This window comes from Gorilla gorilla, chromosome 11 (genome assembly GCF_029281585.2).
Source record: "Gorilla gorilla gorilla isolate KB3781 chromosome 11, NHGRI_mGorGor1-v2.1_pri, whole genome shotgun sequence".
Taxonomy (NCBI): Eukaryota; Metazoa; Chordata; class Mammalia; order Primates; family Hominidae; genus Gorilla; species Gorilla gorilla.
The window spans coordinates 142,260,699-142,284,800 of NC_073235.2; the positions used below are offsets into that span (position 1 = coordinate 142,260,699).

The 24,102-nt window shown below is 54.3% G+C and overlaps 1 long non-coding RNA gene across 1 annotated transcript; it reads left to right on the top strand.

Annotated features, from left to right (window-relative positions):
• The first annotated feature begins 2,026 nt into the window (after nt 1-2,026).
• On the top strand, nt 2,027-9,668 carry LINC02991 (long intergenic non-protein coding RNA 2991). The gene is made up of 2 exons (XR_008677706.1): nt 2,027-2,525; nt 6,592-9,668. It is a non-coding gene; the product is annotated as a long intergenic non-protein coding RNA 2991 (long non-coding RNA).
• The last annotated feature ends 14,434 nt before the right edge of the window (nt 9,669-24,102 follow it).

The window sequence follows — 24,102 nt, forward strand, 5'->3', positions numbered from 1 at the left end:
CAATGGCTGCCCCAAGCTTAAAGGGAGGGGACATGGATTCCATCCCTTGGTGTGGGGAGTGCAGAAAGTTACTGAAAAAACAGGTGGAATCAAAAATACTGCTGTGGTTATTTTTGAAAATAGCTTCTGCCCTGTTTCCCCAGGTCACTCAGCCAGTGGCCATGAGCTGCCCTGGAGGGACATGAACTCCCAGGGACTTCATCTGGGAAAAGTAGCTCTGGTGGTCCAAGGTCAGTGGTGTGGGGTATTCTCAGCAAAAGCACAGGGAAGTTGGGGAAGGGGCTCAGAACCCCTCACAGGGACCTGGGGGCTCTGGGCAGAGCACTGATGGCTTCTGCTACGGGGTAATCACACTCGATACAAATGGATCAGACAATTGTCCTGCCCCTTGTCTCTCATGATCACAAGCAGGAAGGGTGAACCCGGTGTCTCCGTGCTTCAGGGAAAGTTGGTGAAGGAAAATACAAACTCAAGAATGGCCAGAGCCTCATTTCTCAAAGGGAGCCAGTCCTACCCCATGTGTCTACTCCAAATCTTAGGTCTCTGACCTCCAAGTCCAAAGCTCAGCCGCCTGCCTTACATCATGCCACCCCTTGTCCATGACTTGACTTTGGTCCTGCAGGGGTTGGAAATCCACCATTTTGTGTACACTCTGGTCCTCATGCATGTAAAGTGAGGATGCCTGATTATCCACTGAATATCTTGTTTAAATAAAGTTTTGCTAATAGCTATGTAGATACACTTCAAGATCTTTGTTGGGCCACTAAGACTGGTGTTTGGGTGTAGAGACTGGGGAAGCAACGGGAAAGATTATTTTTTAAGGATGAGCAATGGATTCCTGGAAGGTCGCCTAAGAGAGCTCCAGATTGTCCTCCTTGAAGCTGCAGCAGGAAGCGGGTTTTATATATTTGTTGTGTCTGCGTCATGGGATAGACTTTTCTACTGTAAAATGAGATTTTTTATGCTATGCTAAACACAGACGTTTTTCTCCTCCCGCTAACACTTCGCAGGTATAGGGACCCCTCCCAATGTCACTGTGAGCTGTGAGCACTGAGATGGCTCCGAAGGCAGGAAGAGAGCTCGCTGGAAGTCCCAGGGGAGCAGGGAGAGAGCCAGGTGCTGCCCAGATGCTACACATGCCCTGTGGCTCTGCAGGGCTTTCTCTGGAAGAGTCGGGCCTCCTCCAGCTCCACCAGCATCATGGAGGCTGCCAAGCTGCCTCAGTTTCCCCAGTGCAGCTGTGACATGGGCCTGAAGGGACGTGGAGAGAGGCAGCTGATGTCTCCGAGCTGGCTGTGTCACTTGTGCTGGGTGGTGACCAGGGGCCACACCCCCATCCAGTCACATTAACTTACATGAAAACCTCCAGGTGATGCCTCCAGGGGCGACTAGGCTCCCTCAGGTCCCTGGACTGAGGCTGTGACCTACACAGAGAGATTCTGCCAATTTCTCCTTGAGGGTCATGATGCTCTCCTCCTGGTCCATCTCAGAGTCTTCACTGGAGAAAGAAGTTTCCATCTACAAAGTGTGCTCCATGGAGACATGGCTGACCTCATTCCAGACTTCCATCTCCTTGGAAAAGTGACAAAGGATCTCAGAGGTAGGAGAAAGGCCCTGAAGTCCCAGCACAGGCACTCGGGCTATGAAGGGTAGGAGGAGCAGAGCTGGGAGCCTGGGCTTTGAGGCCTTGTGAAATCCCCCCGTGTCACCGCCCAGCCAGACACACGAGCAACCCACCAAGGGGCGGGTGGATGTGGCCTTGGAATTCAGAGTTCCCGTTTGTAGAAACGAAATGTTTATTTCATGATGCAGTTGGGGGTAGAAAATGGGGATAAATCTCTAATTTCTCAGATTTCCAGAAATCGGGATTTTCCCTAAGTACCCCTGGCCTTGAGCTATATCCCGTCACTATCTTGGGCTGTGTGCTGCCGGGAGCCAGGGCCTTGTAAGACCCAGACCCTCCTCCTCTCCCGTATTGGTCAAGGTTCTCCAGAGAAATGGAGTTAGAGATGCATTGCTATAAGAAATGGAATGGGCTGGCATGATTACAGAGGCTGAGGGGTCCTACACCCTGTCGTCTGCAAGCTGGAAAGGCAGGAGAGTCTGTGCTGCAGCCCTAGCCAGAGCCTGGAGGTCCGAGAACCAGGCACGCTGACGACAGCACACTTCCAGCCTGAGAGCAAGAGAAGGTCGGTGTTCCAGCTCCAGCAGGCAGGCAGAGGGAGGGTTCTGTCTCCATCTTTGTGTTCTACCCAGGTCTTCAATGGGTTGGATGAGGCCCATCCACATTGTGAGGGCGTCTGCTTCACTGAATCTACCGTCGCACCTGCTTCTCTTGGATGCCGTCCGATTGCAGAGACGCTGTGCCCTTGAGGGCTCCTGCCCCACCGTGTGTGCTGGTGCTAGGATGTCTGCCCTGGTCCAGCCCTGCACCCCTGAGTCAGAGGCTCTTACTCTGGGTTCAATCAAGAAGGTTATTTGGCCCCCACACAAAGCTAAGACTTTCACCTTGGCATTTGTTAGGAGTGAGTAATAATTTGAGTTCTATGTGTTTTATTCTTTATCTCATGTCCAACTTGTTCTGAACCTGCATGGGGAAGAGGTGCTCTTAGTATTAAGCACTCTCAAAGGCCCTCAGTTCCTGGAGTGAGGAACTTTGAGAAATAAGAGGTGATGAGGTGAGGAGGGCGGAACACAGTGAGAGGGCTTCATCGGGTGCGATGTGTGGCTTTGGGCCTTTCGGCTTAGATTCCAAACAGCACGTTTGACCTTGAGGTCTGCAATGTTTCTCCTGGGTGAGGCTTGGACCCCTGTGGCCCGGGCATGAGACCTTGAGCTCAGGCCATGCTATGCCTGACCTTGAACCTTGCTGATCAAGGCTTCGCCCACAGGCGAGGGGTGTTCCAGGGAAGCAGGAAGTGTGCAGCAGGCACTGACCAAAGATGTGCTGCCCTCTGCAGAGGGACGAGGGGCCAGGCTGGGCCTTAAGGAAGCCCTGACATATGCCTATCCTGGTGACCTTGCTCTGGTGGCCACCCTGTCAGGGCCCCTGCAGCCAGATGGAGCCCAGCAGTGCAGAGGCCTCTTTTCAGAGGCAGGTGTGTCTAAGGCTAGCATTTGGTTAAAGAGGATGAAGGCTGTGCTGTACAGGCCTTTTAAACCCTAGGTGGATGTATATTAGTCTGTTTTCACACTGCTAATGAAAACATACCCAAGACTGGGTAATTTATAAAGGAAAGAGGTTTAATGGGCTCACATTACCACATGGCTGGGGAGGCCTCACAATCATGGCAGAAAGTGAATGAGGAGCAGAGTCACGTCTTACATGGTGGCAGGCAAGAGCGTTTGTGGGGGGGAACTCCCCTTTATAAAACCATCAGATCTCAAGAGACTAACTCACAACCATGAGAACAGTATGGGGGAATATGCCCCCATGATTCAATTATCTCCACCTGGCTCCGCCCTTGACACCTGGGGATTATTACAATTCAAGGTGAGATTTGGGTGGGGACACAGCCAAACCCTATCAGTGGAGAAAGGCCTATTTGCTGCTTTTACTAAAGTTCCTCCTTTAGGTCTGTGGGCAGAGGTTTCACCCCGAGGCAGCTGCTCTTGTGTGCCTTAGAGAACCAGGAAGGTGCAGGATGCAGGTGGCCGTGTCAGGACAGGAGGCAGAGCAGACCAGCTGCCCTGCACTGCTGTCTGCACTCCAGCCTGGGAGGGCTGTGCACAGGGGGACTTCAACGCCTGTGCTTTGTCTCCCAGTTCTAGGTAATGCCCAGAGCGCAACTCCCAAGTTTGTTCTGGACTTGTTCATTGCAGAAGCTCCAAGCAGAGCCTGAATCTGTGTATTTTAGAGATCTAAAAAGTGGCTTCCTTCACAGGAGGGTGGAAGTTTCTAAACGACACAGATAAGGAATCAGGGCCTCTTTATGAGGGGGCGGAGGGCTTCCCCTCTGCACTGAAGTGTCCTGATCTGTTACAATACAACTAGGTCCTGGATGAACAATGAAAAATACTTTTCAAACATTGCTGGAGTTGCAATAAAGTGAGTGAATGCCTAAAGAAAAAAGAAAAACAAGCAGTGAGTTGAGACGAGAAAAGTAAATAAGAAAACTGGGCCAGGCACAGTGGCTCACGCCTGTAATCCCAGCACTTTGGGAGGCCAAGGCAGGTGTATCACGAAGACAGGAATTCGAGACCAGCCTGGCCAACATGGTGAAACCCTGTCTCTACTAAAAATACAAAAATTAGCTGGGCGTGATGGCGGGCGCCTATAATCCCAGCTACTCGGGAGGCTGAGGCAGGAGAATCGCTTGAATCTGGGAAGCGGAGGTTGCAGTGAGCCGAGATCGCGCCACTGCACTCCAGCCTGGGCAACAAAAGCAAAACTCCGTCTCCAAAAAAAAAAAAAAAAAGGAAAGAAAACTTTGGTCGCCCTGTGGAAATGCCGAAGAAGCCCTGGGCATAAGAAATGAAGTTTTAGGCCTGCAGATCGTGTGTCAAACCAGGTCTCAGAGGGGCCTGCAGCGTGGGCAGAGCCCAAGGCCCCAGAAGAGCCCAGAGGGCAGCCTCTTTGCGAGGTGAACCTGTGACTTAGGGCCTCTGGGTTCCTGCAGACTCACTTTGGCCAAAGCTGAACTCATAATCACAAACCAGAAAGCACGCAAAGAAATCACCTAAAATGAGTCAAAGTCTGTATAAACGAAAAGAAAAAGCACAGAATCCAGTAGATAGGTACCATCCAGCACTTAAAAAATTAACATCATCAGATATACAATGTAAAATAACTACCTGTGCAATGCCTAGGAAGTAAAATAAAAGAAAGGAAAAGAAAAGAAAGCAACAGAGGCCATTGGAACCACCCATGCAGAGAGGAAATGGTGCCGCACAGAACACAGCCTGAGGCCCTGGGGTTCTGGAGTCAAGTGCCAGTTCACTGCCCAGGCCTCCCCAGGGCCAAGTCTGTGTCTCAGCTCCAGGCACTGCCTCCTCTGTTCCCTGGACACCGGGCACTTGGAAGCCCCCACTGTGGACCTGGCGTAGCCCACACTGTGGGAATCATCTGCTGGGCTTGCTCTCTGCACTGGCACCTTCACCTTGCTGGGGTCTGGGGCGTTTGTGCCTGCTGGGTGGCACCTCCGGGGTAGCACTGGAGGGTGCCGACTACCCCTCACTGGCCCGCCTTTGGTGTAGTCGCCCAGCCATTGCCGCCTGCCAGCATCACTGTCTCGGCGAGCGGATCGGAGGAAGGCTTCCCCATGCTGTGGATTCCTTCTAGTTCCCGGGCACACTCGGCCCATCTGGGTGAAGTCAAGGAGCTCTGACTCCGAGTTGGATTTGGGAGAGGCTTGGCTCCCATTCACAGGGATTCGGTACCTGCTGCCCCTTCGCGGTCCATCCTGCCGGCTGTCATCTGCTCCTCGGCCGTGTCATCAGCCTCCTCCTCGGTGGGGGACCTTTCTGAGCTCCTCCCCAAGGTCTGCAGGCAGCTCCTCACGCGACAACACTGCAGAGTCTCCCACCTCCCAGCCACCCTGGAAAGGAGCTCGCAGGGCTCCGCGCTGATGCTGGGGAAGTTTGGGCTGGTTCTGAGTGAGGGATGGGATAAGGCGGGGGCTGGTTCTGAGTGAGGGTTGGGATAAGGCGGGGAGCAGGGAGCCAGGTGAGGGGCTTTGGGCGGTGCGTTCACAGTAGAGTCTTGTGAATTTGGCCTTCTCGCCCTGGTCCTGGAGAGGGAAGGCAGCCTGCGGCGTTTTCTCCAGGAGTGAACGTTCTCAGCATTCCATTTGTTGGCTTGATCACCAAGGGGGAAATGTTCCGAGTTTCTTCTGGGCCAGCTTTTATCACTAATCTGCAGAAAGCTCTGAATGGACGCTTTTTGCCCTTTTTTCTTTATGGTTATTGGAGCTGTGAACAGGAGCAGCTCTACATACTTTTTGCTTCTCACTAAGTACCATGAGTAGGGTGACTATTGTAATAGAAACACATACAAGAAATTCTAACTAGGACAATTGGCTGTTTTAAAATCAAGGCAACATTAGTTAACATTTCTCCAATTTTAGTTCTGCAGATTATAAAATTAATGTAAACTTTTTGTAGAAAGTTTGGAAAGCATAGACAATCTAACAGAAGCTGGAAAATATCACTCATGACGCACCCTCCCCTCCGCCCCCCATTCAAGCAGGAAGCCCCATTAGCATTTGATCTCCGTCCTTCCTGCACATTCCCAGAGCGTAAGTGGGGTCTTTTCTTTTCATAGTTGAGTTTGTGATGCAAATGTATGTGGATCATGCTTTTCACTTTCTTTTTCTTAACAGGATAGGTTTTTTTACCCTCATGTCACTAAAATCCTCCCTCCATGATTGTTTAAAATGGGTTTATGAGTTCTTGTTATGAATGGATTACTTATTCAACAATTCCCTAAATAAAGGGATCATCTAATTCTTTTCAGTTTTTCACTATTGTAAATCCTATAGTGGTAAGTATCTTTTAAAATATATTTTGGTGTTTTTTCCCCACAGGTTCTCAAGATTTGGAAATAATTTTAAAATAAAAATAATGTGAAATATATTTTGGTTTGCATTTCAGATTCTTTCCTGAAGTTGGACAGTTTGGCCATGTTCAAGCCTCTGAATTCTTCCATAGAATTGTCTTCTGGAGATCATGCCACAGCAATTTAAGTCTCCCCGGCTGTATGTGTGAGGGCTTCTTACCGTCTTGGGCATGGAGGGGTTAGCATGTTTGGTAGCCATTTTGGTCATAGTAGGTTGACAGTTGAGTGTTTCCTAGATCTTTCCAAGCAGACCAGCATGACTATGGAAGAGGCCCTGAAGGTCCCACCCCAACACGCCAGTCCGAAGGGCCCTTGCCTGGGCACCCTGCACCTTCCCCTGGACCTGCTGATGCGCCTGGCTGGGGGAATGCGGGCCTTCGCATTGGTTCCACCTCCAGCTTCCATGACTGTGGAGTTCTGCAGTGGGTTCGTTGAGAAAGTGGTGGTGAGACCAGGGTATCTGAGGGAGTGGTCGGCAGGGAGACGAGACAAGTGTGGAGACCAGGCAGATGGAAGGCGCATGTCTGGAGGGTGTGAGAGCTGCCAGGTGGGTGTCTGCAGGGTCTCGCAGAGTCGCTCAGCTGCAGATGGGGCAGCTCTGGAGACCCGATCAGCACATTCCAGAGAGTGGCAGACCCCACGGCCAGGCATGGACTGATGAGCAGGACTGTCCTCCACTGTCCAGACAACAGCACAGATGAAACCCAGGAGCACCTGGGACGGCGCTGTGAGCCCTGCACATCCACGGAGTCTCTCAGATGAAACCACACGGGTGTCACAGTGATGCTCTCTCCCCTCAGAGGCTGCCGACCCCTCGCTGGGCTGCTGGACTGCTCAGGGCCGGCCCTTGAAGCCTGGAGGGAGCCATGGGTCTGTGTGTACACATGTGTGTGCCCGTGAGTGAGTCTGTGTGTGATCTCTGAGAATGAAGCTTCCACATTACCAATGCCTGGAGAACCCAGAACTGGGACTCCCAGGTAACTGAGGGCCTGGGTCCCAAAGCTGGTGGCTGAAGCTGGCTGCTCCGAGGCATGCGTGGCAGGAAGGGGTCATCAGGTGGGCCACCCAAGGCCCCGGGCACCTCTGATGGGTTTCCAGAGTCCCTGCCCTCACGAGAGGGAAGTCAGTTGGAGAATGGGATGCTGAAGTCTCGAGAGAAAGGTGTCCTTGACTCGGGGTCCAGAGTAAGCAGCTTCTGCCCCCCATATCACGTGGCTAGTGGCTTGTCCTGACTGTGCCCCATGTGTCACGGCAAAGGTTCGACACCCACTTTGGAGATGTCTTGACAGAGGCCAGCGTCAGGCTCCCGTTCTTCCACACGCTGGAAGCTGCTGCACAGCGGGCTCAGAGCCTGGGCTCAGGGGGCATCCTGGTTACTGTTGCTGTATCCTGGAGGGTGGCATCTCCTGGGAGCCGTGGTCCGAGCCCCTTGCAACAGCGGGGCCAGGAGAAGGCTGGTTGCTGGGTGCGTCCTGTTCTTGGGGTTCCACCTGCTGTATCCATCTCCCAGGGGATTTTCCGTCGCCCTCCTTGGTTCCAGCACATGCCCTGAGTGGTAATGCCAATTCCTGCCTGGCTGCCGACTTGGCGCGGGGAGGCTGTCTGTGGCTGCTCCGTCAGGTGGTTGGCCCCGATGGCTCCATGGGTGGCCCCTGCCCAGGCATCTCATGGAGGGACTCTGCCTACGTCACTGGCCACCAGTCCTGGGGGACACCATGTGCATTTGCACATGAACCATGATGGGAACCTGGGGGACGGGTCTCAGGCTGAGAAAGCTTCCTCTGGGCTTCAAGGTAAATCATAAAGGGAGGTAATTTCCTATAAGTGTCAGAGGACACTGTAACTGTCCCTTCTGAGCAGGACATTGTTGTGGACGTCTGTCTTCCCTTTTGTCTTCTGCCTGTGGGATTCTCTAGATTCTGAGCAGGTAAATTGTTTCAGGCTCTGGCCTTCTCAGAGCCTTTCTGTGGCTGTAGGTTGTGGGGAGGGCACCGTGGTAGTTGCCCCTGCTTCATTCACTCAGAGCCACTGATGGGGTCCCCCCAACCTGCTCGGAGCCCTCCAGGGGCAGGCACTGTCCCCGCTGCCCCTCTGCTGCCCTGAACATCTCCCCAGCCCCACAGCTGACCCACCCTTTCAGGGTAACAGTGCAGCTGTGGGGGCAGCCCCCTCCAGCCCCTCCTTGGTCAGCCTCCCTGCTGCTGGCCCTTCCTGGAGACGTGATTTGCCCCAGAAGTGGCAGGCGTGTGTGGCTCATGCCCTCACTGTAGGGCTGTGCCAAGGCAGTACCACCTTGGGAAAAATCTAAACCCCATACCAGCTCCTCCCAGTCCGTGCCAGAGCACACCCTGGCTCCTCAGAACCCCCCGCAGAAGCAGGCAAGGAATCAAAATCTCAAGTCTGCAGGAAGCCAGGCAGGGATGAAGGAGGGGTGTACTGTCACAGGTGAGAGGGTCCCAGAAGCCTTTCTGGAGGAGGTGACTTCAGGCTGGATTTGGAGGGGCAACTTAACAAGCAGACAGGTGGGTGGAGACGCTCTAGCAGAGGAAATGGCATGGAGTGTCCAGGAGCCCACGAATCAGCTGGCATTGTTGAATCATGGAGAACGCAGAGATGGGCTCAGAAGTCGGCCAGAGCCTGTGTCATTGGGCCACGTGGCTTCAGTCCTTCCTTGCAGCCTGTGGGGAGTCTCAGGGGAATTCTGAGGAGGAAAGGGGGATGCTCATGATAGGTATTTATTGTTTTTGCTTGTTTGTTTTTAATCACTTATTTTCACAAGTGTAATCGAAGCACCTGGTTGTGAGTCCAGGAGAGTAAAACATTTAGCCCTCGCTCCTGCCATCCATCATGGAGTTTCTGACGCCTGCAGCTGGGTTCCTGCCAAAGGAAAACCCATCTATAGTCATATACTTCCATGAACCTTTGATATAACCCAGTTATGTATCTAGAAACCTGCCTTTTCAAAAATATTAACCTGTCTATAAATGTAGTAAATGTTATATAAAATGCAATCATGTTTAAGAAGTTAACTATTGTTATATTAATTCGAGTTGAACAATTCAAATTCTCAACTTCATTTATAAACATAGTTAATTAAATTCCTTTATGCATATAAAACTGCATTTTCAAACTTTTTCATACATTTGATTTTCTCATTAAGAGCTTCAAATGCCCAATAGGGCAAATACAAAAGGCTAACAAGAAGGCTGGGCACGGCGGCTCATGCCTGAATCCCAGCACTTTGGGAGGCCGAGGTGGGCAGATCACTTGAAGTCAGGAGTTCAAGACCAGCCTGGCCAACATAGTAAAATCCCGTCTCTACTAAAAATGTAAAAATTAACTGGGTGTGATGGTGGGAACCTGCAGTCCCAGCTACTTGGGAGACTGAGACAGGGGGTTCACTTGAACCTGGGAGGCGGAGGTTGCAGTGAGCTGAAATTGCTCCACTGTACTATATAGCCTGGGCAATAGAGCGAGGCTCTGTCTCAAAAAAAAAAAAAAAAAAAGCTAAAAGAAGGAAGAATTTTTCCCAAGCGCTTGCAAATTCAGACATTAAGTAATGGTCACAAACATCCAAATTCCAAGTTCCCTGAGACATTTCACTCACTTTGAGTTTTGGGGCGTGTATGCTATTCCTGCCCTCTGCAGAAGTGTAAAGTCAGAGACCTCGGCTTCCTTCCTTACCTCGGTATCTGGTGCAGCCCTCCCGGGCAGGTGCATCCTCTTACTGGGACCTGGTGCCTCAAATGTCCAGGGTGATGGCATGTGTACCACAGGAGGACACTCAGGGGCCTGTGCGTGGTCATCCTGGCAACTGGGGCCTCCAGCCCGCAAATCAGAGGGAAGCGTTGGCTAAGTCTGGACGCCGTCCCATCCTTCTGGGTGATTTGAGTTGACAGCGGTCTGATCCTGCCAAGAGGGCAGCTGACGTCCGTTTACGACATCCTTTGCTGCCTGGCTGAGGCCTGCACGGTGTCGCTGGACCACGGCTCCACCAAGTAGTTTATTGACGTCGATGGGATTTGCCAGGCCTCCGTGGCACCAACACCTTCATCGGCCAGTTCCTCTATCTCTGTCCTCAAAGGCATAGATTTTAGGACTCATGTCTGCCCTCAGGCAGGTGGCCAGAGTCCTGGGGAAGTAACACAGTCCAAGAGCTGCCGAGACTTTCCCCATGCACGTAACAGCCCAGACAGGTGATCAGGACAACGGCATGGGCCTGCGGTGAAGAGGGGAGGAGAGGAGAGACGGGACAGGCACTTGGGAAGTGGAGCCCCACGAGTGAGCCCTGGAAGGACCCCTGTCTTCTCTGCCCCCTCTGCACCCCCAGCCCCAGGAATGGTTTCGGTTTGAGTGCACGTCTGAACCCAAGGGCCTCGTGCTGCTGCGGGGGCAATAGCAGAGAGGAGGCGAGAGTGCAGAGAAGAGGCAGGGGTGCCATGAAGGCAGGTCATGTGCCCTGGCCAAGGGGCGGTGCTGGGGAGAGTCTGCAGGAGACTGCGGTGGGGATGGCAGGGGGTCTGCAGCTCAGGGGCGGATGCTGGTGTTGGTATGATTTCGGAATTGTCTGAAGGGGTGAGGGCTCGCCCAGGGCAGTATGGAGTAAAGAGGTGAAAAGTCAAAGACACAGCCCCCGGCCATGGCTGTGGGTTTCAGGTCAGGCACAGGAGCCAGTGAACAAAGTCCTGAGAGAGTCAGGCTGGGTGGGGTGTCGGGGCAGCGGGACGGGGTCTCCTTCTGTCCCAGAGACCACTCGCTTTAGGGTGCCCTCACAGAGCTAGGACTGGGAACATGGGGGACCCCAGACTCACGGGGTGAGGGTGACGCTCTGGAATCTGTACTTTGAACCAGCTTCCGGGGGGTCCCCGGAACGTCACAGGGGAGACACTTCTCTCCCCTCTGCTGCTGGCTTTTCCAGCACTTTCTCTCCTGCTGGGCCGTGAGCCAGGGACAGCCGTCCACACCCCCAGCGCCCGAAGTCGCCTTCTCCTCACTTCCTCGGCTGGTTTTCTTCTCTGTTTAACCCACCCTTCGCTTTCTGTAAAGTTCTGCTTTTGGAAGAAGTGGGCTGGCGTTCACTTGGCCCGTTCACGGCATGTGAGCGAACTGAACTCTGTGCCCTATAATGAGGGCTCTGGGCAGTGGTAGGAAGAAATAACCACAGTTCCCCAACCCCTTAAAATTTCCTGGGAAAATGTGACCGTGTCTCTAGGAAGGCAGAGCGTCCCCTCCCACGTGGCGTCAGGATGGGGCGTGAGCTGCTTCCTGGCCTTGCCCCCTGGCCTTTGCTGTGACAGGGATGTCCCAGCCTGAAGGGGCTCAGGTCTTCACTATAAAAGGCCCAGAAGCTAACCACGGAGTGGCTCCAACTCCACTCTAGGGAGGCAGCAGGAACCCAGAGGACGGTCAGGACTGACACCATTTGCACATTCCCCGTACACTCCTCTTTACTGTGTGTTGTCATTTCTGAATCGCCCACAAATGGAGCAAGTCAAGTCAAGTAGAGTAGATGAAGAAGAGTGAAGCCTCCCTTCCGGGTGGTCTCTGACCGGTCGGTTGCCTCACTCCTCTCTGTCCCCACATCCAGTCACTGGGAGACCCTCCTTCCCTGGGGCTGGTGTGGCAGGCACTGTGTGTAGTGCTGGGCTCGGCAGTGGAAGGTCATGCAAGCTGGTACCCCAGGGGCCCAGGCTCCCACGGTCCTCACAGCTCCAGCTTCCAATTGGCGGTCTGGCTGATTCCCCCGTGTGAGTACTTGGGGCTCCTCTGCAGGGGTTCCCCATCATTAGAACTCATCCAGTGCTCTGAAGGAGAGCAAATGCCCAGGCACCCTGCACTGCTCAGCCTCTGTAGCCTGGGCTGAGTCCTCGCAGCCTGGGCTGGGCCTACAGCCTCTTCCCTGTGCAGGGCCCTGGAGCCCCTGATGTTGGCCTCCTTATTGGGCTGCAGAACTCTCCCTCCTCCCACCTGAGTCTCAGCCACTCTACGGGCTCCAGCTGGTGGGAGCTGGCAGCAACTGGCACCCCTCCCTGGCGCTTTGATCTCTCAGAGCCAGGCCTTTTGTAGAACAGCCTCCAGCTTGAGCCCTGGGGCCCCAGGCCAGTGAAGTTTTGGCATCGAGCGGGGATCCTGGGGGTGTGTTATCTCTGTTACTTGCCTTGAGGGGATACTAGAGCCATCTTGGTTCTGTGGCTTTGGCCCTGCACACTTGGAAGGCTGTGCTAGGGCGTTGTTTGGCCCTGGCTGGAGAGAGTTTGACCCTTGGGTCCTCCCAGCTGCTCTGCAACAGTGAGGAAGATGTGGGGGAGATGCCTGTCCTCAGGTTTTCCCCTTGGGAGGCCAGGCTCAGAGGGGAGGTTGCAGAAAGCCTCCTGACCACCTGAGCCCTTGGGGACACAACTGGCTGCCAAAAACAGGAGCAGTTAGCTCTGGAGCCCACAGATGGGACCTTCTCCTCCCCACCTGCTGAGCTCTGCCAGGGTGGCTGCTGGTGTGGATCAGTTTGGAAGGAGGAAGGAGAAGGAAGTGGGAAGAGGCAGTGTTGGGGCAGGGTGGGGGTCCTTTTTATTAGGATAGCAAAAGCTGACAGTCCTCAGCTGACTTTCACTTTCATCTTATTGACTAACACTGTCGTGATGCCAGCCTGGCTGCAGGGTGGGGCCCGGAGATGAGATGCCTGAAAAATGGTTAGGTTCTGTCAGCAAGGACAGGGGGCGGAGTGCAGGCCGGGCAGCTATCTGAAGAATGGAATGGTCAGGCTCTATCGGCAGGGATGGAGGTAGGGGTGCAGGATGGGGAGCTGGCTGAAGGATAGTCAGGCTCTATCAGAGAGACGGAGGCGGGGTGCAGGCCGGGCAGCTGGCTGCATCCCCTACATCTTGATGTCACTTAAAACGCTCGCATGTGCACTGACCCACAAGGTCCCCACAGAGGCCCCGTGCAGTGGCGCATGGGGATCACGCATGTTTGGAAGACGAGGAGGCTGGACTCAGGGAGCCTAAGCTCCTGCCCGAGGCCACCCAGGAGGGGCCAGCACTCAGATCCAGCTGCTCTGACTCTGTGCCTGAGGCCACCCGGGATGGGCCAGCACTCGGATCCAGCTACTCTGACTCTGTGCTCAGTGCTCTGCCACACTTCACTGCATCGGAGAGAAGCTGGAGGGGCTGGAAAACAAGGCCAGGGTCTCCAGCCCTGTTCCAAAAAGTCTACCTTCAGCCTCAGAGAGCAGAGCATCTACTTGACCTGCCTGTGGCATCTGAAAACATGTCTGCCCGCAGAGACCCTGTGGGACTTTCCACAGGGATCTATAACAGGGGCCAGGGGAGCTGCCACTGTGATGAGCGAGAAGTCCTTTGCCCTCCAGGGTCTTGAAGGCGCCAGCACTGCCTACAGTGGGCAGGTCTGGGCTCCTTGCAGACCACCTGGGTTATCAGAAAGGTGACGGCACCTCGTCAGGTGGATCTGCACACCTGACCTCTGAGGGGCTTCACAGGCTTGCTGTAGCCACATGCACACACACACACAAACATATGCACACATGCATACACACATGCATACACATACCCACATACACATATACACACACCTACAGACACACACCCACACACACAAACATATATATACATATACAGACACACACACATGCATATATACATGTGCAACTAAGCACACACACATACACACATATACAGACACACATGCACACATCATATACATATAACACATACACACACAGACACAGAGACATGCACACACAAGCAGTCTACATACATAGTAATGTACACACATACATAGACACCTACAGATACATGTAGACATATGTATACACACATATAGACATATATAATGCATACATATATGCACATACAAATATGCACACATACACATCTGCGCATACACACAGACATATTCATTCATATACACATAACACATACATAGTACTAATACACACAGATACACATGACATAGATGCGTAGACACAGGTAAACATACATGCACTCAAGCATGCACACAGACACACACACAACCCTCCCGTGGGCCAGGCTCCTCCCAACCCCGTGCCTTGACGGAGCCCTGCCCTCTCCTCCCCAGCACACCGTGGCCACCGGGTACGTCTCCTGTTCTGGCGGCTTCCATGTTTCCTTGACAGCACTTACTGCGGCCTTGGCCTCATTGCTGATGGGCTCATTCCTTTATTCCTGCCTCAGGCTACCTGGGGTCAAGGACCTGGGAGGTGGAGATGGGGTGCTAAACGCCAACAGTCAAGGCTGTGTGGGCTCCAGGAGGGCCTGGGCCTGTAGTCAGGCTTTCTTTCGTGGTCTGTGCTCCACCACTTTCTGTGACCTCAGACAACCACGGTCATTTCTTCATCCGATAAATGGGCATTCATTCATTCTTTCATTCAACAAACATCTACGGCATGGCCCCTGTGAGCTGAACTGCAGTGCTGAGTACAACATGGAGCCCTGTGGAACCCAGCGTTAAGGGGCACTGGGGGGAAGCTGAAGGTAGCTCCCTCCATCGTGAGGAGAGCTCGGCAGAGCCAAGAGTCCATGAGGTGTGGACGGCAGTGGGAAGCCTGTTGGGCTGCGGTGCCTCCTTGAGACCTGGGGGAGGGAGGCCGGGGTCCAGCCGGGTGTAGATTGCTCCAGACAGACAGCAGAGAGGGCAAAGGCCCTGGGCAGGAGACCTGAAGCCATAAGCAGGCCAGGTGGCTGGCCAGGAGGTTGGGAGGCCACAGGGTCATAGGTCACGCAGGGACACATGGGCTGCAGTGAGGGTTTTGGCTTGTCCTCTGAGTGGAGCAGGGATGTAGGGGAGCTGCCATGATCTGTATGATGTTTGGAAAGGGTCACTCTGGCTGATGGGGAGGAGTTGCAGGCACAGGAGGAAGAGGAAGCAGGGGGTGTAGGGGGTTGAGGGCCTGGTTGAGGAAGGATGCTGGGACCCATGGAAGCCATCAGAGCCTGGAGAGGTTTTGAACAAGGACTCATCAGGACTCATTGACAGATTGGCTGGGTATGTGAGAGGAAGAGAGGACCCAGGAGCACTCTGTGGTTCTTGGCTGGAAGAGCATGGCTCCATTCACTCTGAAGGGAGACAGTGCAGGTAGCAGTGAGCACACGGGGCCATAGATGAGCACATGGAGCCATGGATGAGCACACACAGCCATGGATGAGCACACGGGGTCATGGATAAGCACACGGGACCATGGATGAGCACACAGGGTCATGGCTGAGCACACACGGCCATGGATGAGGACACAGGGCCATGGCTGAGCACACGGGGCCATGGATGAGTGCACAGCAGCCATGGATGAGCACACAGGGCCATGGATGGGCACACATGGCTATGGATGAGCACATGGGGCCATGGATGAGCACAAACAGCCATGAATGGGCACAAATGGCCATGGATGAGCAATCGGGGGCATGGATGGGCACACAGGGCCATGGATGAGCACACGGGGGCATGGATGGGCACACATGGCCATGGATGAGAACACACGGCCATGGATGAGCAATCGGGGCCATGGATGAGCAATCGGGGCCATGGATGAACACACACGGCCATGGATAGGCAAACACAGCCATGGATGAGCAATCGGGGCCATGGATGAGCACTTGGGGCCATGGATGAGTAATCGGGGCCAGGAATGAGCACACAGGGTCATGGATGGATACACAGGGCCATGGATGAGCACACAAGGCCATGGATGAGCACACATGGCCATGGATGTGTAATCGGGGCATGGATGGGCACACAGGGCCATGGATGAGCACACATGGCCATGGATGTGTAATCGGGGCATGGATGGGCACACAGGGCCATGGATGGGCACACAGGGCCATGGATGAGCACACATGGCCATGGATGTGTAATCGGGGCATGGATGGGCACACAGGGGCATGGATGGGCACACGCAGCCATGGATGAGAACACACGGCCATGGATGGGCACATAGGGCCATAGATGAGCACACAGGGCCATGGATGGACACACAGGGCCATCAATGAGCACATGGGGCCATGGATGAGTACACGGGGCCATGGATGAGTACACGGGGCCATGGATGAGAACACACGGCCATGGATGGGCACATAGGGCCATAGATGGGCACATAGGGCCATGGATGAGCACAGAGGGCCATGGATGGGCACACAGGGCCATCGATGAGCACACAGGGCCATGGGTGGACACACAGGGCCATCGATGAGCACATGGGGCCATGGATGGGCACACGGGGCCATGGATGAGAACACACGGCCATGGATGAGCACACACAGCCACATATGAGCACACACAGCCGTGGATGAGCACACATGGCCACGGATGAGCACATGGTGTCATGGATGAGCACAGACAGCCATGTATGAGCACACACGGCCATGGATGAGCACACACAGCCACGTATGAGCACACACGGCCATGGATGAGCACACACGGCCACGTATGAGCACACACGGCCATGGATGAGCACATGGTGTCATGGATGAGCACACACAGCTGTGGATGAGCACACAGGGCCATGAATAGGCATATGGGGCCATGGATGGGTACACAGGACCATGGATGAGCACACAGCAGCCATGGATGAGCACACACGGCCATGGGTGAGCACACACAGCCATGGATGAGCACACGGCCATGGGTGAGCACACATGGCCATGGATGAGCACACAGCCATGGGTGAGCACACACAGCCATGGATGAGCACACTGGGCCACAGATGGGCACATGGGGCCATGGATGAGCACACTGGGCCATAGATGAGCACACTGGGCCATGGATGGGCACATGGGCCCATGGATAACAAGGTGGCTTGGCCTCGGGAGGACCGGGCCTGGGGAGAGGACTGCCTGGGGAGAGAGCTCAGGGAGCTATCAGCGTGCGGATGGTGTTTAACATCATGATGCTGATGAGCTCACCCAGGGAAAATAACACCCTGTCCTGAGCTTGTCGTAAGAGCTGGGCCGGCTGATCCTGGCTGCTTGGCACATAATAAGCACCCAGGAATGTTAGCGCAAACAAACAAACACAGCCATCTGGCAGATTCCTGGAGGGATCATAACTTACTAAGTGGGTAAAGCCCTGGCGGCTGGTTAGGAAAGTACTCCCAGATCAGAGGCTGGGGCTTGGTGGGCGTGAGATGTGAGCCCAACACTGAATACAGACTTACACCAACCAGATTCAAACACCAGCCCTGCTCCTGGGGCCCCTCTGCTTGCAGAGGCCTCGTAGGTGGTCAGGCCTCTGTTTGAGGAGCTCGGAGGAGCCCTGGGAGGTGGCGTTCATTTGCTACACCATGGCCAGCAGCTGGGCTCTGACAGCAGGCATGGTGGGCAGCAGTGGGGACATCATTTGGCCCCACAGCACACGGTGAGCCCTGCCTGCAGGTGAGGCTGGGTGCAGAGGAGCCCTCAGATGCAGGAGCCTTGGGCCTGAGCAAGGACGGAGGGGATCGGCCATGGAAGCTCCCAGAGTGGGAGCGTGAGAACAAAGTTCGGAGGGTGGTCAGCCAGTCTGAGGCTCCCTGATGTGGCGGGGTAGGGGTACACCAAGAGAGGGAACTGCAAAGGGCAAGGGGAGGGTGATGAGAGGTGGGTGTGTCTGGGTGCTCACACCTGGCAGGTGTCGTCTGGCCCCGAGAAGGAGTGTGCTGGTGATCTTATGGGCTCTGGGCACTCCTGTAGGGTTTGCTGGTGGTGGAGGCTGGGGGGACAATCCCATCTGTGTGCATTTTGGAGAGGTCTCTGACGTACAGCAGGAGGGCGGGAACAGACAAATGAAACCAGCCAGGAGGCCATCGCAGAGGCCCCAGGAGATGAGAGGGCTGCTTGTTCCCAGCTGGTGGCAGTGGCTGGATTTGAGGGAGCTCAGTAGGAGAGGTGGCAACGGCTGAGGCTGGGCTGGGTGTCGGGGCAAGGCATAGGCATGGCCTGCTTCAGGTCAACCTTCTTGCAGTGCACGGAGCACAGGACTCCAGATACTTGGCGGTTTTTCTTGCTTCCACCTCTGAGCATTGGCAGCAACAGGTGCAGAGTGGAGGTAAGGAGGCGACTCCACGGTTGTTACGGGCAGGGGCTGTCCCTGGCCTTCATCCCCACATCAGGGCACAGTGGCCTGGAGTGGATGGTCAGGTCGCCTGCATTAGCTTCTTGGTTAGCACGCTGGCCTCCTGCCCGCATGTACCCTCACCGCACTCCCGCTTGGACCTCCTGAGTCTCAGCCTGAACTCAGGACTATTTCTCAGCCCGCATATCGGGCATCTGATGAAGTCAAGGTGTCAGATCGGACGGATGCCGACTTTGTGTGTGCTTGTGCAGGGTGGACACGGAGACCCTGGGAGGAGGGCTCAGGGGCTACTGCATTGGAACGACATCGTGCAGTCTCAGTGAATATCTGCCTAGTCTTCTGACTGTTGTATGACACGATCACACCAGTGTCCCTGGCAGTCAGTCCCATCAGGCATTGGAAGATGCCTTTCCTGGGCTTCCTGCTCCACAGCTGAAGTGGGAGGGCTGAACGGGCCCAGGACTCATGCAGGAAAATAGCCCTCAGCAGCCGGGCAGCCAGCGTGAATGATGCATTGCTCTGCCTGATGCCTCCTGTGTGATGTGGGGCTCAGAGATGACCAGGACCCAATCCTTGTCCCCACGGGGCCCCAGTCTGCCTGGTGAGGCAGGCCAGACCCAAGTGAGGAGTTCAGTGATGGAGGCTGTAACAGGCAGAATAAAAAGACGTCCACGTCCTCATCCGCAGAACCTGTGACTACGGGGCCTGAAGTGGAGAAAGGGACCTTGCAGACATGATTAGATTGAGGATCATGAGATGGGATATCCTGGATTACAATGTCATCACAAGGGTCTTTATGAGGCGAGGAGGAGGTCAGAAGCCAGTGAAGAAGGGGAAGGTGCTGTGCTGCCAGCTGTGGGTGATGCAGGGCAGGCGAGCCCCCAAGTGAGGCTGAGCCCCTGAGCGTTCTTTGCTTTGCCCAGGAAAGAACTTAAAGGCAAACCAGAAGTTGAAGAAAACAGCTTTATTGAAGCAGCAGTGTCGCAGCTTTGTGACTGTCCCTGCAGAGCAGGGCTACCCTGGAGGCTGAGAGCAGCAGCTCAGGGCAGGCCTGCAGCCATGTTTACACCCACTTTTAATTGCATGCAGATTAAGGGGTGATTTACGCAGAAATTGCTAGAGAAGGGGTAGTAATCATTGGGTCATTGCCACGGAAAGGGATGGTAACTCCTGGTTGTCGCCATGGCAACAGTAAATTAAGGAGCACACTGGTTGGCGTGTCTGATTGAAAACTGCTTTTCCCCAGGCCCTGTTTTAGCTAGTCTTCAGTCTGATTCGGTGTCTGAGTCCCATCTTTGGAGTCAGTCCTGCCTCCTACCTCATGAGGAAGGAGGAGGGGACCAGGAACCATGGAACGGGGGCAGGCAGCCTCTTAGAAACTGGAGACCAGGAAACCGGTTTTCCCTTGAAGCCTCCAGAAGGAGCCATCCCTGCCGACAATACCTTGACTTTAGGCTAGTGAGACTGAGTTTGGTGGTCTGAGCTCCAGAACTGTAAGATAATGAATTTGGGCTGTTTTAAGTCACTGGATTTGTGGTCCAAACAGAACATTTCATCACAGTAGCTCCGGGAAACTCACACAGAGGCAAAGCGCAATTAGGGAGGAATCACGGGGTGCCATAGGTATCTCTCAGGGCCAGGGCCAGCCACTGACCGGCCTGGGGTCCCGGGGTGAGATGGTGAAGCGTCTGGATCCAGCATTCCGGGTCCTCACTGTATCCTGGGTAGGTCCTCATGGTGCCCTTAGGACCGATGGGTGCACATATTTCTACATGAAAATGGACTTTTCCTGACATGACTTTGACCGTATCTTCTGAAAACAGGAGCTGAGGACAAAAGTGGTCTCTGAGGCTTATAGAGAGTCACAGCCAACCTCTCAGTCCCCCTTTCCCAAAGAAGCAAGGCCAGGCCTGTGACCTCTCCGCAGAAAGGGTCCTCCACACTGGGTTATGAGCATCCATGACTATTAAACTGCCATTGATCTCATCTGCCCAGGGTCGAGTGCTGGTGTTTGGCTATCCCTATGGTGCCAGCGAGGGAATCACCACCCACCAGGAGGGTGCAGAGGTGGAGGCTGGAACAGGTTTACTGACGGTGACCTTGGCTGAGTGGCTCCAGGGGGCTGAGCCTGATGCAAGTCCTCTGTCAAAGCAGCATGGCAAGTGGGCCTGATGCAAGTCCTCTGTCAAAGCAGCATGGCAAGTGGCTGGCACGGCTTGGGCGTTTGTCCTGCCCGAATCTCGTGTTGAGATGTGATCCCCAGGGTTGGCGGTGGGGCCTGGTGGGAGGTATTGGATCATGGGGCGATTCCTCATGAATGGTTTAGTGCCATCCCCTTGGGGATGAGTGGGTTCTCAGTCCAATGGAGATTGGCTGTTTTCGAGTGTGTGTGCCCCTCCCCTCACTCTCTTGCTGAGTGACATGCCTGCTCCCCCTTCACCTTCTCCCACAGTTGAAAGCTTCCTGAGGCCTCTCCAGAAGCTGAACAGATGCTGGCACCATGCTTGCTTCTCGTACAGCCTCCAGAACCATGAACCAAATAAACCACTTTTCTCAAGAAATCACCCAGCCTCAGGTATTCCTTTATAGTGATGCAAAAATGACCTAATACAGTGGGCATATCAGCCAGGGTTCCCGAGAGAAACAGGGCCAGGAGAAGGAGCTGATGTAGACGTAGCTGCGATGTGGCTGTGGATTTAGATGAAAGAAAGTACAATAATAAGAAGTTGGCGGACACAATTATGGAGGCTGAAATGTCCCAACACCAGCAGGGAAGCTCGGAGTGTAGCTCCAGGCTGAGTCAGTGGAGAGCCAGTGGTGTAGGTGCCGGTCCGAGGAGGGAAAAGACCCGGGGGCCAGGGCAAGCACCCAGGCAGGAGCCGTCCTGCTTACTCAGCCTTTTCGCTCGATTCAGGTCTTCAGCTGATTGGATGAGGCCCACCCACATGGGGAGGCCCATCTGCTCGACTCAGTCCACTGATGCAACGTTCAGTCTCTTCCAGAAACCCTCACATACACCCGCAGAATGATGCCTGTGTCTGGACACCCCATGGCCCAGTCAGGTTGATGCAGAAACTTAACTGTCACGATGAGTATCGTGCTCATTTCACAGATGAACTTTCTTACCCTCTCTGCCGCCAGTTACCCTCAAGTTCATGTGACTCCTAATCAACAGAACTAAGAGTGAAACTCAGGGGTCCCTTGTCACTGGACTCACCTTCCCTCCCACAGCAAGAAGCCGACCACAGGGTGGAAACTGTGGCCAAGCTTCCTGGGTGTAGGGGGTGTGGGGCCGTCTGTCCTCAGCCACGTGGAGGTCCGTGGTGTGAGCTAAGGGCATCGGTGTGGAGAACGGGCTGCCTCCCTCCTTCCCAGTGTTCTCACCTGATTGAATGACTTTGTTTCCACATAATAGTTTGTCTTGGTTTTGAAATAACTGCTTAGCTACAACTCCACTACAACCTATATTTTCCCCAAAATCTGAAAGATGCAGGACAACACTGAAATACGTGGTGGGTGAGATAAGACTTCGGAACTCCCCGTGGCATCTGCTTCATCAGTAAGAGGCCTCAGGCCCAGAAGAACAAGCCCCGGGAGGAAGCCCTGCCCCAGCCGTTCCCGTGGATTCTGGGTGATGCGGGAGGGCAGGACGGTGGGCAGGGGAAGAGACGAATGGAGGATGGAGGAGGCTGCGAGATTCTTCCACCAGCCAGGCCTGCAATAGGCCTCCTCTCCCTACCGTGTCTCCCAGTGGAAGCTGCTAAGACTCCACAAGCCTTCCTGTTCTCTTCTCACTATCCTGGGACCCTCCAGAGCCCAGGGGTGATGGAGATGACCCTGGAAGAGTCCCCATCCTGGTGTCAACTCGCCTTGGAGCCATTCTGGCCGAGATACTGCTGACACTTTATAAACAGTTTCTGAACTAAAGCACGGTTCAATCTGTGACAGACCTTTCCAGTAGGACTTTGACCAAAAGATTCAGGGGTGCTTGCTCAGGCCAGTCTATGCTCTCCATTTTTCTTCCATTCTTTTCATCTGTGTAGAGAAAAGACCCAGCCGTGCGACAGCTTGGCCGTGGACACCACTGGCCTCGTCACGCGCCGGGCAGAGTCCTCCTCACTCCTGGGTGGACCTTGCTTTTATGCCTCCAGGACTTTGCATGTGCTGTTCTCTTCCTTCCAAATGCCCTCCTCCCCTTTGCGACTCATCCTTCCAGGCCAGGTCGGTGACATCTCACCACGGCGGGAATCTGGAGCCATCTCTCCCAGGGTGAGCCTTGCCACTCCACACACGCCGGGCGCCATCCTCAACTGCTGGCTTACACATTTCACAGCTGTATTTTGCATTTCTCATAGGAGACAGGGATGTGTCTTGTGAGATCTGGAAGCCCAGTGCCGCAGCCCACATGTTCGTTCATTCATTCATTCATTCATTCATTCATGTATTCATCCAACAGATAAATGAATGAGATCCTAGAAGATCTTTCCCCACTGTCCAACAGTGAATCTCCCTTCCTTCTTGTTCTTGCTGGGCCCCCACAAGCTTGGAGGACTACAGGCCACCAATATTTATCCTTTTCAGTGTGCTCGAGCCCTGCCGTCTGGAAACTTTTCTTTCTCAAGAAGCGCCATGTTTCCGTGTTAAAGACATGTAAACTTAGCAGCCCAGAAGGCCCTGTGGGGCTCTCTCAGGGATGCTAAGGAACACCTCCTTGGTAAGGTGCCCACTCACCTCCCATGCTGTCCTGCTGGACTCCACAGCCTGGTCAGAAATGCTCCACGTGAAGTCACATGACCTTTTCTCAGGCTGGAAAATGAGTTGGCGAGAAGCGTACCTCTCCCGAGAAGTGCACGTTTCTCTTCCCTGGGGGCTGCTGTTTCAGAAACTGCCTGTGGTGTTACTGCTTTGTTGACGATTAAAGCACAGGCTCTGCTGAATTGCAGGGAATGTTAGTGGCTGCAGGCACCTGCTGGAGGATTGCGGGTGATAATGAGGTGTGCGGCTCCTCACTCTGGCTGGAGAGGCTGCTCGGGGAAGAGGGTCTGAGCGTTCTGCCTGGAGTCCCGGCTCCCTGGCCTGCTGAGCGAGGAATGGGGTGGACCTTCTAGTTGAGAGTGAAATCCATCTTGGAGTATTACTTCCTACTTGGATAATAATGGTCCGTGGCCGGGAAGACTGGGTCCCTCAGACCCCATCCTGCTCCCAGAGTGGGAAGGGGGCTGAGGGCACAGTGAGGCATCTTGCCTGTGGGCTCAGGGTGCTGGCCAAGACTTGCCACAGAGAAAGAAAGGGTGAAAGGGAAATTCGGAGTTTTCTGTGGGATGGCAGTTCTCTCTCTCTTTTTCATGTGATTGAGGGGAGGCTCCAGAGGGAGGTTGGGAAAAGGCACCCCACACTGGGGGATGAGAATCTAGGAAAGACCAGCAGCTGAGAAAGGACAGCAAAGGGCTGGGAGAGGCCACAGAGACCAC